Genomic DNA, 10,207 nt, shown 5'->3' with positions numbered 1-10,207 from the left:
GTCTTGGTAGATGATCCAGTGATGGTGAATGGAAAGCAAAGCAAAAGAGGCATTAACACAGTGAAGCGAAGGTATTTATAAACTGAGGTGAAACATTTGTGAAGATTGCTTTGCAGAGCTTTCTCAGCCCCGTGACTGTGCAGCAGACAGCATAAAACTCTGCTCTTCTGCTGCCAAATCAGGATGGTTTATGAAGTCACTTACTTCTGTCAAACAGCTGCAGCTGTAATGCTGAGAAGAGACATTCCCCCCCACCCCCTTTCTGTAATAACATTTAATGTCTGTGTGATTGCTGAGCAGGAATAAGGGCTTGTAAATTTTTTTTTAAGGGAGAAATTAAGCTACTTTTAACTGTGATTTGGGTAGTAGGTGAGGGAATTTTGTAGACTATGAGATAGAAAAGTATCTCTTTCCATTGGCTGAAATAAGTAAATTTCCACATGTGATTTAAAAAATTTTTTTATTATTATTTTTAAAAATTTGTTAACATGTGATCAGGAACATCATCAGCTGAATACTTTCCAAATGTGGTTACACAGTCTGATTGATTTGCCATATTTTATGTTCACACTTTAAATGTTACACTGGTGTCATTCTCACAACTACAATTAAGGCTACCTTAAAAAATGTACTCACTGGTTCTTGGTGCGAACGCAGATAGCTGCCCTGGGTTGAAATTTTGCATGGGATGTCTTAGCTTAGGAGTTATTTAGAAATAGTAAAAAAGTGCCATGAAGGTCCAGCCAGCACTAGATACCTGCTTTCTTTTTTCAAGTGTGACTCTGTCCCTCAAGGGACAAGGGAAAAGGGCTCTGTTGGGAGCACAACACAGTGGTGTTTGCTGAAATGTTGTGATCTCCAGGGCAACGCTGAGCATAACAGCAGGCAGCAAATAAACAGAGGGAATGCACACAAAGGTGTTAAACACGTTCCTACACTGCTTTCTAGTGAGCGTGCATCTACTGTTGGTAGCACCACCCATCATAGGGAAGGACAGAAAGCTGAAGAAGTCCTATGAAATGAGACTTTTGGCTATTTTTCTAATGGTATCCTCTTGGAGGGGAGACGTAGGCAGCAGAGAGGCCGCGGGAGGAAACCTGTAAGGAGGCAGCTGCAGCTGCAGCCCTGAGATTGCCCCGCTTTGCAGAGCACAAAGTGGCACCACCAGCCCCACACACCTTGGTGTGACAGCCACCCGCTGGAGCCCAGACCTCTGCTGCCCCAGCTGCAAGGGGCTCTTTTGTTATTTCCCACCATTTAGGCTTTTTACAGTTGTTTCTATAAGTTCACTCCATCTGCTCTCACACACAAAAATACCCTATTACAGGGCCTGAGTTCCAGTTTCTTCAGCAATGCATTAGCCTCAAGCACAAATGGTTTTATCTCCAATTTAATTAAAAGGACATTAAAAAAAAAGCTTGCCAAAGAATCTCTATGCCCCTCACTTGTAGGCAGCTCGGTGTGCTGAAATCCTGGTCTGAAGATCACTACGAAGATCCCATTGACATAATCAGTGCCAGAATCTGAGCTATGCTGTCCAGGTCAAAGCTCACTTCATCAGTGCTGCCAACAGGGTTGGCATCAGGAAGATTCTGAAAATAAACAAACAAACCAACCCCTGGCTGATTTGAACTCTGTTTGTCAGGTCACATGCATGTGTACAGAAAACTAATGAGGGAATTGCAGAGGAGTGAAAGTATTTGGCAGATAATTTTCTCCTCAAGCTTCCTAGAAACTAGCAAGTCCAGCCGCAGTTCCACCAAATTGGACAGGTTCCTTTGTGGATGGCTCAGGGCTTGCAGAGATTCCTAGCTGAAGAAACACAAGGCCCAGAGACCTGGGGGGAATTTAGGCCTTCTGAATATCACTCTTCATGTCTTTTTACAAGAACTAGTGTTTATGCTGAAAATTTCCAGAACTGTTTCTTTCCCAAACATTCCCACTTAAAATGAATATTTTGATTCATGGTCATTTAAAAAGAAAACATTGTTAAATTCTTTGAAATTCTGGCTAGAAATTCAAGAATCTCTTGGGAAATTCATCTTGCATCAGAATATACAGCACAGGTTTTCAATTCCTCTCCCTGTCCTCAAGATGACGGTGCAACGGAATGAGAGGGCAATGGATTCTGAGGCCCTGAGTCTGCAAACACTTTGGGTATGGTTTCATGACTCAAAGTGCTCACATTTCTGTGGTTTAATAAGATACCACCCATCAGCTGAGCTGTGGCAACTGCCTGTGCACATACAATTAGCTCACTCTAATTGCAAAATGTGCAACCCCTTTCAGGAGATACGTGCAGCTGCACATTTATCTCAAGTTACTCCTTGGCATGTTTGCTGCTCAAGGTCCCGTTTCATCATGCCTTAACTGAGATGAAGTGTGCTGGAAGATATGAGCATCCGACATGCCCCTAGGGTGGGGATTCACAGCTCTCCTGGCCTCATGGCCTCGGCAGGCTGGCAGTCCCCCACCAGGGTGAGCAGCCCTTGAGCCAGGTGAAAGGTGCTCTCTGCAGTGCCTTGTGTTTGCTATGCAGCGGGTGAAATTTAGAGCATCAGAGAGAAGAGCCTACATTCTGCCTCCCTGCCCTAGACACGTGCAAAGGGACCTGCTGTCACCAGCTCAAGTGCCACACACAGTGCTGCCGCACCTAAAAAAGCTCAGATTTTAATGCTAGTATATTCTACTTTGGGTTCAGAAGGAGAACGAACACTGCTTGCACATCTGTTATTCCATATACCCACCCCAACATCCTACACTGAAGCATCTTAGATTCAGAGCTCTCTGTATGCACCTTTTCTGTCATGCTTTCCAAATGACACCACCCAGTTTAGCACAACCGCTGTGCATATGATCCACAAAATCAGCCTCTTTGCCTGTGTTATGTATTTACATCTCCTGCTACCAGGCTTTTGATGAAACAGCTTCCTCCTCCTTACCAGTTCTTTTGGGCTTGGATGACTCAAATCCTTGCTCACATGAGCAGTCCTTGCTTGAGCACACACTATTGTTTCAGCTGGATCTTCCTACAGTAGCATCTAAAGGATCAGGATGTTTCCCAGCAGCAGGCAAAGTTTCAGACTCATGGTATCCTTGTTACAGCAAGGAACTAGTGAATAAGAAACGGAACCAGTAAGGAAACCCTGAGCATGAATGTATCAACAATTCCAGCTGATAAAAGTATCCTCCTATTGTACTTTGCACATGAGGCTCAGGTTAACAAATGAGGCAAAGTAGTCCAGGAAAATAGAAAACTTTCATAGTAACGAAACAAAAATGGACATATACACCCTTCTCATAGCTTCTATAGAACTACTTGAATTTTGTTTCCAAAATCTAGGATGAAGTTGAAAACTGAAAAAAAAAATTTAAAAAAATTTAATGATTTTTCATATGGATATTTTTCCTTAAATAAATCTCATGCTAACTGCCCTGCTTTTTTTTTTTTTTTTTTTTTTTTTTGTGTGTGTGTGTGTGTGTGTTTGGGGTGGGTTTTTGTTGTTTTTTTTGGTTTTTTGGGGTTTTTTTTGGTTTTTTTTTTTTTTTTTGTTTGTTTTTGGTTTTAGCTGCTTGGAACAGTTTGAGATTTAAATCATAAAAGAAGACTGGAACAATTATTTCCAGAAGGTGTTGGCTTTGCTCTGACCTGTGCTTCCACTTAGGTAACCTTTCCATATCTCTGTAGCACATTTCATCTGTCACTCACCTTTGAGCAGCACACCTGAGCTCATGAATCCCTGCTCTGAGATTGCATTAGCCTTCCAAATTCCTGACCAGATTCAAAGAAGCAGAGCTCCTTGTTTGTCAAATATTGAAGTGTACTTCCCTTACCATCAACTTCAAATACTCAGTGCCAGACAAAATATGCAATATCTGACAGGCCCCCACAGCTAGAAATTGAGGTTTCTAAACAATTTTAAGCTGAATATCGCATGGCTTAGGTGTGACTGTCATTTTGAACCTCTCCAGACAGTTCAGAGATTGCTCAATTTGTGTTATGTGCAAACTTACACATCCTAAGAAAATGTCATGCAAAGCATCTAAAACTTCCCTAGGAAAACTGATTTTATAACTGCATCACACCATGGAATGTGCCGGTTTCCATCACACCATGGAATGTGCCGGTTTCTTCTTTAGCCGTGTTTGTGGTCATTAGAGAAGGTCAGTGTGCAACGAGCACTGTTAAGGCAGTGCCATCAAACAGGCAAAGGAAAGAAAGAGTTGTCAAAGTTTGGTTTTTTGCCAGTCCATCAATACTTCCCTTTCGGACAGGCGTAATATGAAAGTTTTTAATTCCAGACCCTTTGTCTGAAGGCTCCTGCTGCGTTTGCACACGGGACAGAGCATACTGAGGACAGAGAGCGTTTCCCGAAGGAGCATCCCTGCGACCTTCAGTGCCGCGTGTCCCCGCGCCTGCTGCCCGCGCGGCCGGCGGGGCGCAGGGCCGCCCTTCCCGCGGCCGCCCAGCGGGTGGCGCTGGCGAGTCGCCGACGGAGAGCGGCGGGGGCTGCGCGGGAGCGGAGCGGGAACGCACCGGGAGCGGGAGCGGGAGCGGAGCGGGAACGGAGCCGGGAGCGGGAGCCGGGTCTGGCGCGGCGGCCCCGTCGTGGGTGGCGGGAGGCTGCGGAGAAGGTGAGAAACTGGGCGCGGAGCGGGCGCGGGGAAGGAGGAAGGCGAAGGTGGGAGGAATGAAAAGCGGAAAAAGTGATGCTGCCGCGGGGGCTGCGGAGGGCTGCGCGAGTGGTGGGAGGCGGGGCCGGCCACGGGGGCATGGGGTGGAGCGGCGGAGGAGGAGAAGGGGGGAAAGGAGAGAGGAGGCAGGGAAAGGAGGGTAAGGAAGAAAAGTAAATAAATAAACAAAAGGAAGAAACTTCTCTGTGCGTTTTCCCCTCAGCTTTTGCAGAAGGTCAAAGCAATTAAGTTAACTATCGCTATTTTTTATCGCTATTAAATTTCCACCCACTTCCACGCTATTTGCAGGGATTGAAAGTGCAGGAACTCAAACGCCGCGGGAAGGCTGTTTTCCAATACAATGTTTGCTGCGCTCCCCAAAGCACTGGAGATCTACAGCTATGACAAGAGACAGGTTTCTCTCTTTTTGTAGTCACACGGTTCCTTTGGTGATACCTCAAGTGCAACTCTGCCTTCGCTAGCGGTAACACGTGGCAGTATAACAGCCACCTCTCCTGAGGAGTCAAAAATTACACCAGTGAAGAGGAGCCTTAACTAAACTTACCAGTAGGACTGTGCCGCTTGCACTGTGCCATGACATCCAACAGGTACGTTCTGTGTTCAGAGTCACACTAATGGGCTCAACACTTGCCAGCATCATGAGACTACACGTGAGAAAATGGAGTATCACTGGACGTTCCTCATTTTAATGGTAGTTCTGGAAACGCTGAAAGCTTTCTGCATAAAACCAGATGAGGGAAAGATCCTTAGTGCTACAATAGTAGTCTTTAACCCAAAGATATAACTTGTTTGGGTTATTATTGTTGTTTTTTTTTTTTTAGGAAATAATATTTTCCAGCTTTTTTTCTGCTCCCTTGCATTGTCCCTTGGAAGGCTGCTAATATTGCAGTGTCCAAGCCCTGAGTTTTGTTTGGCCCCTGCCATTGAACACATGTGAAGGTGGCCACAGTACTGCCAGGAGACACGGCAACACCCACATGCACATGAAGGAAAATTACAATAACCACTTTCCAAAGGAATCTGCTAATCATTTTTGTTTTACCTTTTCAAATACTGCTGGTGACTCAGGCTTGACATGACTCCCATAATCTTCACACATAATTAAGCAATTTATACCTTGTATCTGTGGGTAGACGCTGCTGTCAACACTCAGGCCGGTTCTGGAAATGGCTGAATTGTTTTCTTGGGGAAAAAAGAACTAACAAACAACAACCACCTCTTGCTTTCTGCCACCTTTGATTAAATAATCTTAAATAACAAGACCGTACAGTAGGGAAATTTACTTGTGTGGGCCATTGCTTTTGAAGCTGATGTGACAGCTTGTTGCACGACTCTGTACACATTCTTCCATTTCACGGTGATGAATGTGAGAGATGAGTGGAACGAGAAGTTCTTCACTTTTGTTACTCTAAATTGATAAAATGAGCTTTGTCGGCTGTGATGGTACACTGATATCAGTGTTTCACACCTCAGTAGTCTGAAAGTGGCCACAGTGTCTGTGGGATGGGCTGAGGTGCCCCAGAGTGGACTCCATACAAGCCAAACAGTTGCTGGCACCACTCCCACTGCAGCATTAGTGTCAGAGGGAGCAGGGAGAAATCCTGCTGCCCCCACAGGTTACTTTTTGCCTGTGTTAACAGGATATTCTGAGGAATACATGTGTTGTCTTCAGTTTGCTGAACTTTTCTTGGATGGACAGGGTTGTCCCAAATATATGTATCATCAAGGAGCCCTGCAAGGGCCCCAGGACATCTGGACTCTGAGGGGGAAATAGGAAACTTGTGCTGGGGGTGAAACAGGCTGCAGTGTCAAACCAGAAATTTCAAAGAGATCCAGACTCTGTAACACATGGACATAAATTAAATTGGGAAAAATACAGTGTTAGACTAGTGGAATCTTCAGTTAGAAGTGAAAAATACTCTTTGTTCTTCTCTTCCCCACAGTGAAATAGGATGGTTTCTTTCATAACTGCACCGTCCAAACCACTTGTTAGACTCGTGGCTTATTTCCATTATTTTAGCAAAGGTGTGTCTCATTCTGCATGTAACATTTGAAATAGGGGAGACTTAATAGCACTTTCCAGGTCAGCTAGTCCATAACCACACAGACTACTATCTTGAAAGAACAGCTCATGCAAAAGGAGGAGAAATTGAACACAGTTAAGAAAATGCAGATGAAACCCAGTTATTGGGAGGATTTTTCCAGTTGTTGGATGCTGCAGATGGTGGAAGAGTACCTCCAGAAAATATTGGTTCAATCTTCATCCCGGCACATGCTGAACTCGTCTGCACAAAGCAAAAGGAGACACTAGAATTAAGTCAAGGAATCAAACAGTTTTTAGTAGAAAAGCTCATAGACCATTTTTAGGTATTTCTCCCCCATATTTCCCCCTATGTTTTTTTTTTAATGAGAAAAGCAGTTATGTTAAAAACATCATGGGGAGTAATTCTGAACTGGCAGAGAGATGCGATAGGTGATTGAATAGATTCTTTCCATCTCCACATTTTGTGATCTATGAACTCATCTTCAGGAAACTTTCCTCATTTCAGACTGAGTTTCACTCCCTTAGGGTTGTCTGAAGAAGGTGAGATTTTTAACCTAAGCAGCATTAACACTACCGCTGTGATTTGGCTTTAAAAGTTAGCAAGATGTCTCAGCCTGAAGAAGCCATCACAGCGGGACTCTTCTCTTGTTTGCTTTCTTCCTTGAGGTCTCTCCACAATACTTCCTGCTGGTGCTTCACACCGCAAGCCAGAGGTGCAGTCAGCTGGATGTGCTGCGAAGCACATGCATCCTAAGGTGTGCTGCACCAAGTCCCCTCTGACTTCCTTTTGCTTCCTGGCTTTGTTCCTCACAGGCTGAAAGCTCACATGCGGGACACCACTTAAATATGGTGTCTGGTGCAGTTTTTAATGAAAAGCTCATCTTTCTTCCCTGCAGTGGATGGTCCTCTTGCCAAGGACTGTCCAGGTGTGTGTAAGCCCTAAGATGTTCTGCAGCTCCATGCTGCTTCCAGCTCTAGGCTGGTGCTTAGTGAGCATGGCAGTGTCCTCAGCCAGTAATCCCATTTAATGGGGCTCATTGTTATGCAGGGGAACTGGGTGGCAAGCATCCAAGTAATTGTTTTTAAATGAGGAATCTGCAGAGACCAAACAGCAAATTAGGGGATAGCCTTCAAAAATGAAAGGTGTGGAGGATAGGACTGAAGTCACCCAAAGCAGTCCAAAGCATTTGATCAAGCACCTGGGAATGAAGAGTGAGAATAGTTTGTAGGAGTGACAGTCTGTGCACATGTGGTGATGTGGTGATGATATTGTGAGGTTTGCAAAAGGATCAGGGAGATCCCCAGCTATAGAGCAAGTGATTTTCCTCTGGCTTCATTCCAATAAGAATCGCTTCTGTCACAGTACCCAAGCATTGCTTCTCCTAGGTTGGTTTCTTCTGGGTGGTTGATTTTACTCCAAGCAGCTACATTTATAGCCAAAATATTTAATTTAATTTACAGCTCAGAGGATGTAAGGAGGAAGTAATGTGGATATCAGTTCAGGAAAAAAACCCAGTAACCTGGAAACAGACATAAGAGCACATTCACTCATTTCAGCTAGAACTGTTTACCATCACATGGTGCTAAGAGGACAGCATCAGGCTGATATCTAGTGATCTACAGGTTTTCCTTCTGTTCTCATTAAACTTTCCAAATTACAGACAGTGCAAACTTATGTAAATAACAGTATGTAATACATAACTATTTTTGATGTAAAAATGACTCATGGTGCCAAGAAACAATTAATATTTGAAAAAGAAAAACCTCAGAAAAATAGCATTGCATTTGTATTTCTTTTCAGACTGGAACTTTGTGGCTTGGGGGATGGATACACTGACCTTTTGCTGGTGTGCGCTTCAGCTCTTGCCACAGGCATCTGAGTGCAAGGGAGCTCAGCTGTCCTCCCCAAACCCCTACACATGCAGACTCCTGTGATCAGGAGCCTATGCTGGTCTTGCCACAGATTTCCTGTGCGGTCTTGGATAGGAAGGTGTCTGTGTGCCTCAGTTTTTCCATCTGTAAAATAAGAACGATGTTACACTGCTTCACCAGTGCAGCTAAATTTCTGCTTTAAAAGCACTCTGTGACCTTTGGGTGAATGGTGGTAATGAGCTGTTTGCGTTATTTATAAGTATCATTTGCTGTGATATAAATATTTTTTTGTATTGTTCATACTGTGTTTATTTTGTGCAAGTGAATACAGTCCCAATGAAAGCAGGAGACCGAGTATTTTGCTTTCCCACGTAACTCAACCAGCGTTCCCAAATTCTGATCTCTAACACCTCTGCTATTGCAGTCCTGGGCCTCACTTGAGCAGAAACTGCTGATCATGCCAAATTCTCTGGTGTTTTGTAATGTGGGCTAACATGGGCTGAGGTTTGGATGAGACCAGTAGACTCATTTTCACTTAGGGCCTGCAGCAGCACTGAAGCTGGAGAGAACAGAAGTGAAAGGTCAGTGTTTCCCTTCCCTGAGCCACACAGCTCCTGTTTGAAAGCAAATAAAAGTATAATATGACTCCTAATATTTATAAATATTTTTGATAGCTTTAGTGCCTTTCTCCCAACTTTGCACTAAGAGGACATCTAGATGTTATTACTCTTATACATTTGCATTGTTTCTTGGAAGGTTTGCTTGAAATAAAAACAACTGTAGACCTTTTACTTCTCTCATTTTTCTAATTTTGTGTGTCTCAGTTTATGTGTAAAGTGTTAGCCAGTATTTAGTTTGCTTTCTGGAACAAAGTGGGTGAATATGACCATGCGCTTTGAGAAAATAAGGTCTGAATAGACATGAATAAGCAATTAAGTTGCCACAACTTAAGGCATGTCTTTATAGAATTATTAAAATGAGCACTTAGCTTGGGTGAGCTGGGATCATATGCACAATAAAAAATGGCTTGGTATATGAAGAATAAATTATTAAATCACAATAAATGGAGAATTTACCACGTCCATGTCCTGAAGGACAGGACAGCATCCACTCTCCACTTCCAAAGGGTGGTTTCAGCTGCTTTTCTGGATTTCCTCTGGAGTCAATCAGAGAGGCACACACAAGCAAAGAGATGATCCCACTTATTTTGTGCATTCTGTTTTGGAATGGTGGAAATCAAACACTTTGATAGCTAAAGTTGGCCAGGTGAATCCTACATTAAATACATACAATGGTATTATTATCAGAATCTCTTCTTTTCTTGAAGGGATGTAGCTATTGAAGGATAGAATCCTAGAATGATTTGGGTTGGAATGGACTTTAAGAATCATCTAGTTCCAGATTCCCTGCCATGGATAGGGACATCTTCCACTAGACTGGTTTGCTCAGAGTTTCATCCGACTTGTCCTTGGATGCTCCCAGGGATGGGGCATCCACAGCTTCTCTGGTCAACCTATTCCAGTGTTTCACCACCCTCACAGTAAATAAAATGTAATAAGAATAAGAATAAGAATAAGAATAAGAATAAGAATAAGA

The 10,207-nt window shown here is 43.6% G+C and overlaps 2 long non-coding RNA genes across 5 annotated transcripts in view; one reads left to right on the top strand and one right to left on the bottom strand.

Moving 5' to 3' along the window:
- Positions 1 to 443: 443 nt before the first annotated feature.
- LOC140684188 (uncharacterized) lies at positions 444 to 9,664 on the bottom strand. Its single transcript, XR_012056111.1, has 3 exons — positions 5,240 to 9,664; positions 2,943 to 3,112; positions 444 to 1,592 (listed from the first exon to the last, which is right to left on the bottom strand). It is a non-coding gene; the product is annotated as an uncharacterized lncRNA (long non-coding RNA).
- Positions 4,274 to 10,207, top strand: part of LOC140684189 (uncharacterized) — a 26,199-nt gene continuing 20,265 nt past the window's right edge. Inside the window, exons 1-2 of one of the 4 annotated variants that reach the window (XR_012056117.1) lie at positions 4,274 to 4,635; positions 4,984 to 5,282. This is a non-coding gene — a long non-coding RNA (uncharacterized lncRNA). The remainder of the gene's footprint in view (positions 4,636 to 4,983; positions 5,283 to 10,207) is intronic. The other 3 variants (XR_012056114.1, XR_012056113.1, XR_012056112.1) reach the window with 3 other exon arrangements.

Source organism: Taeniopygia guttata, chromosome 1, assembly GCF_048771995.1.
Source record: "Taeniopygia guttata chromosome 1, bTaeGut7.mat, whole genome shotgun sequence".
Taxonomy (NCBI): Eukaryota; Metazoa; Chordata; class Aves; order Passeriformes; family Estrildidae; genus Taeniopygia; species Taeniopygia guttata.
Note: the sequence above shows the minus strand (reverse complement) of the source record. Positions and strands in the feature narration are given on the sequence as shown.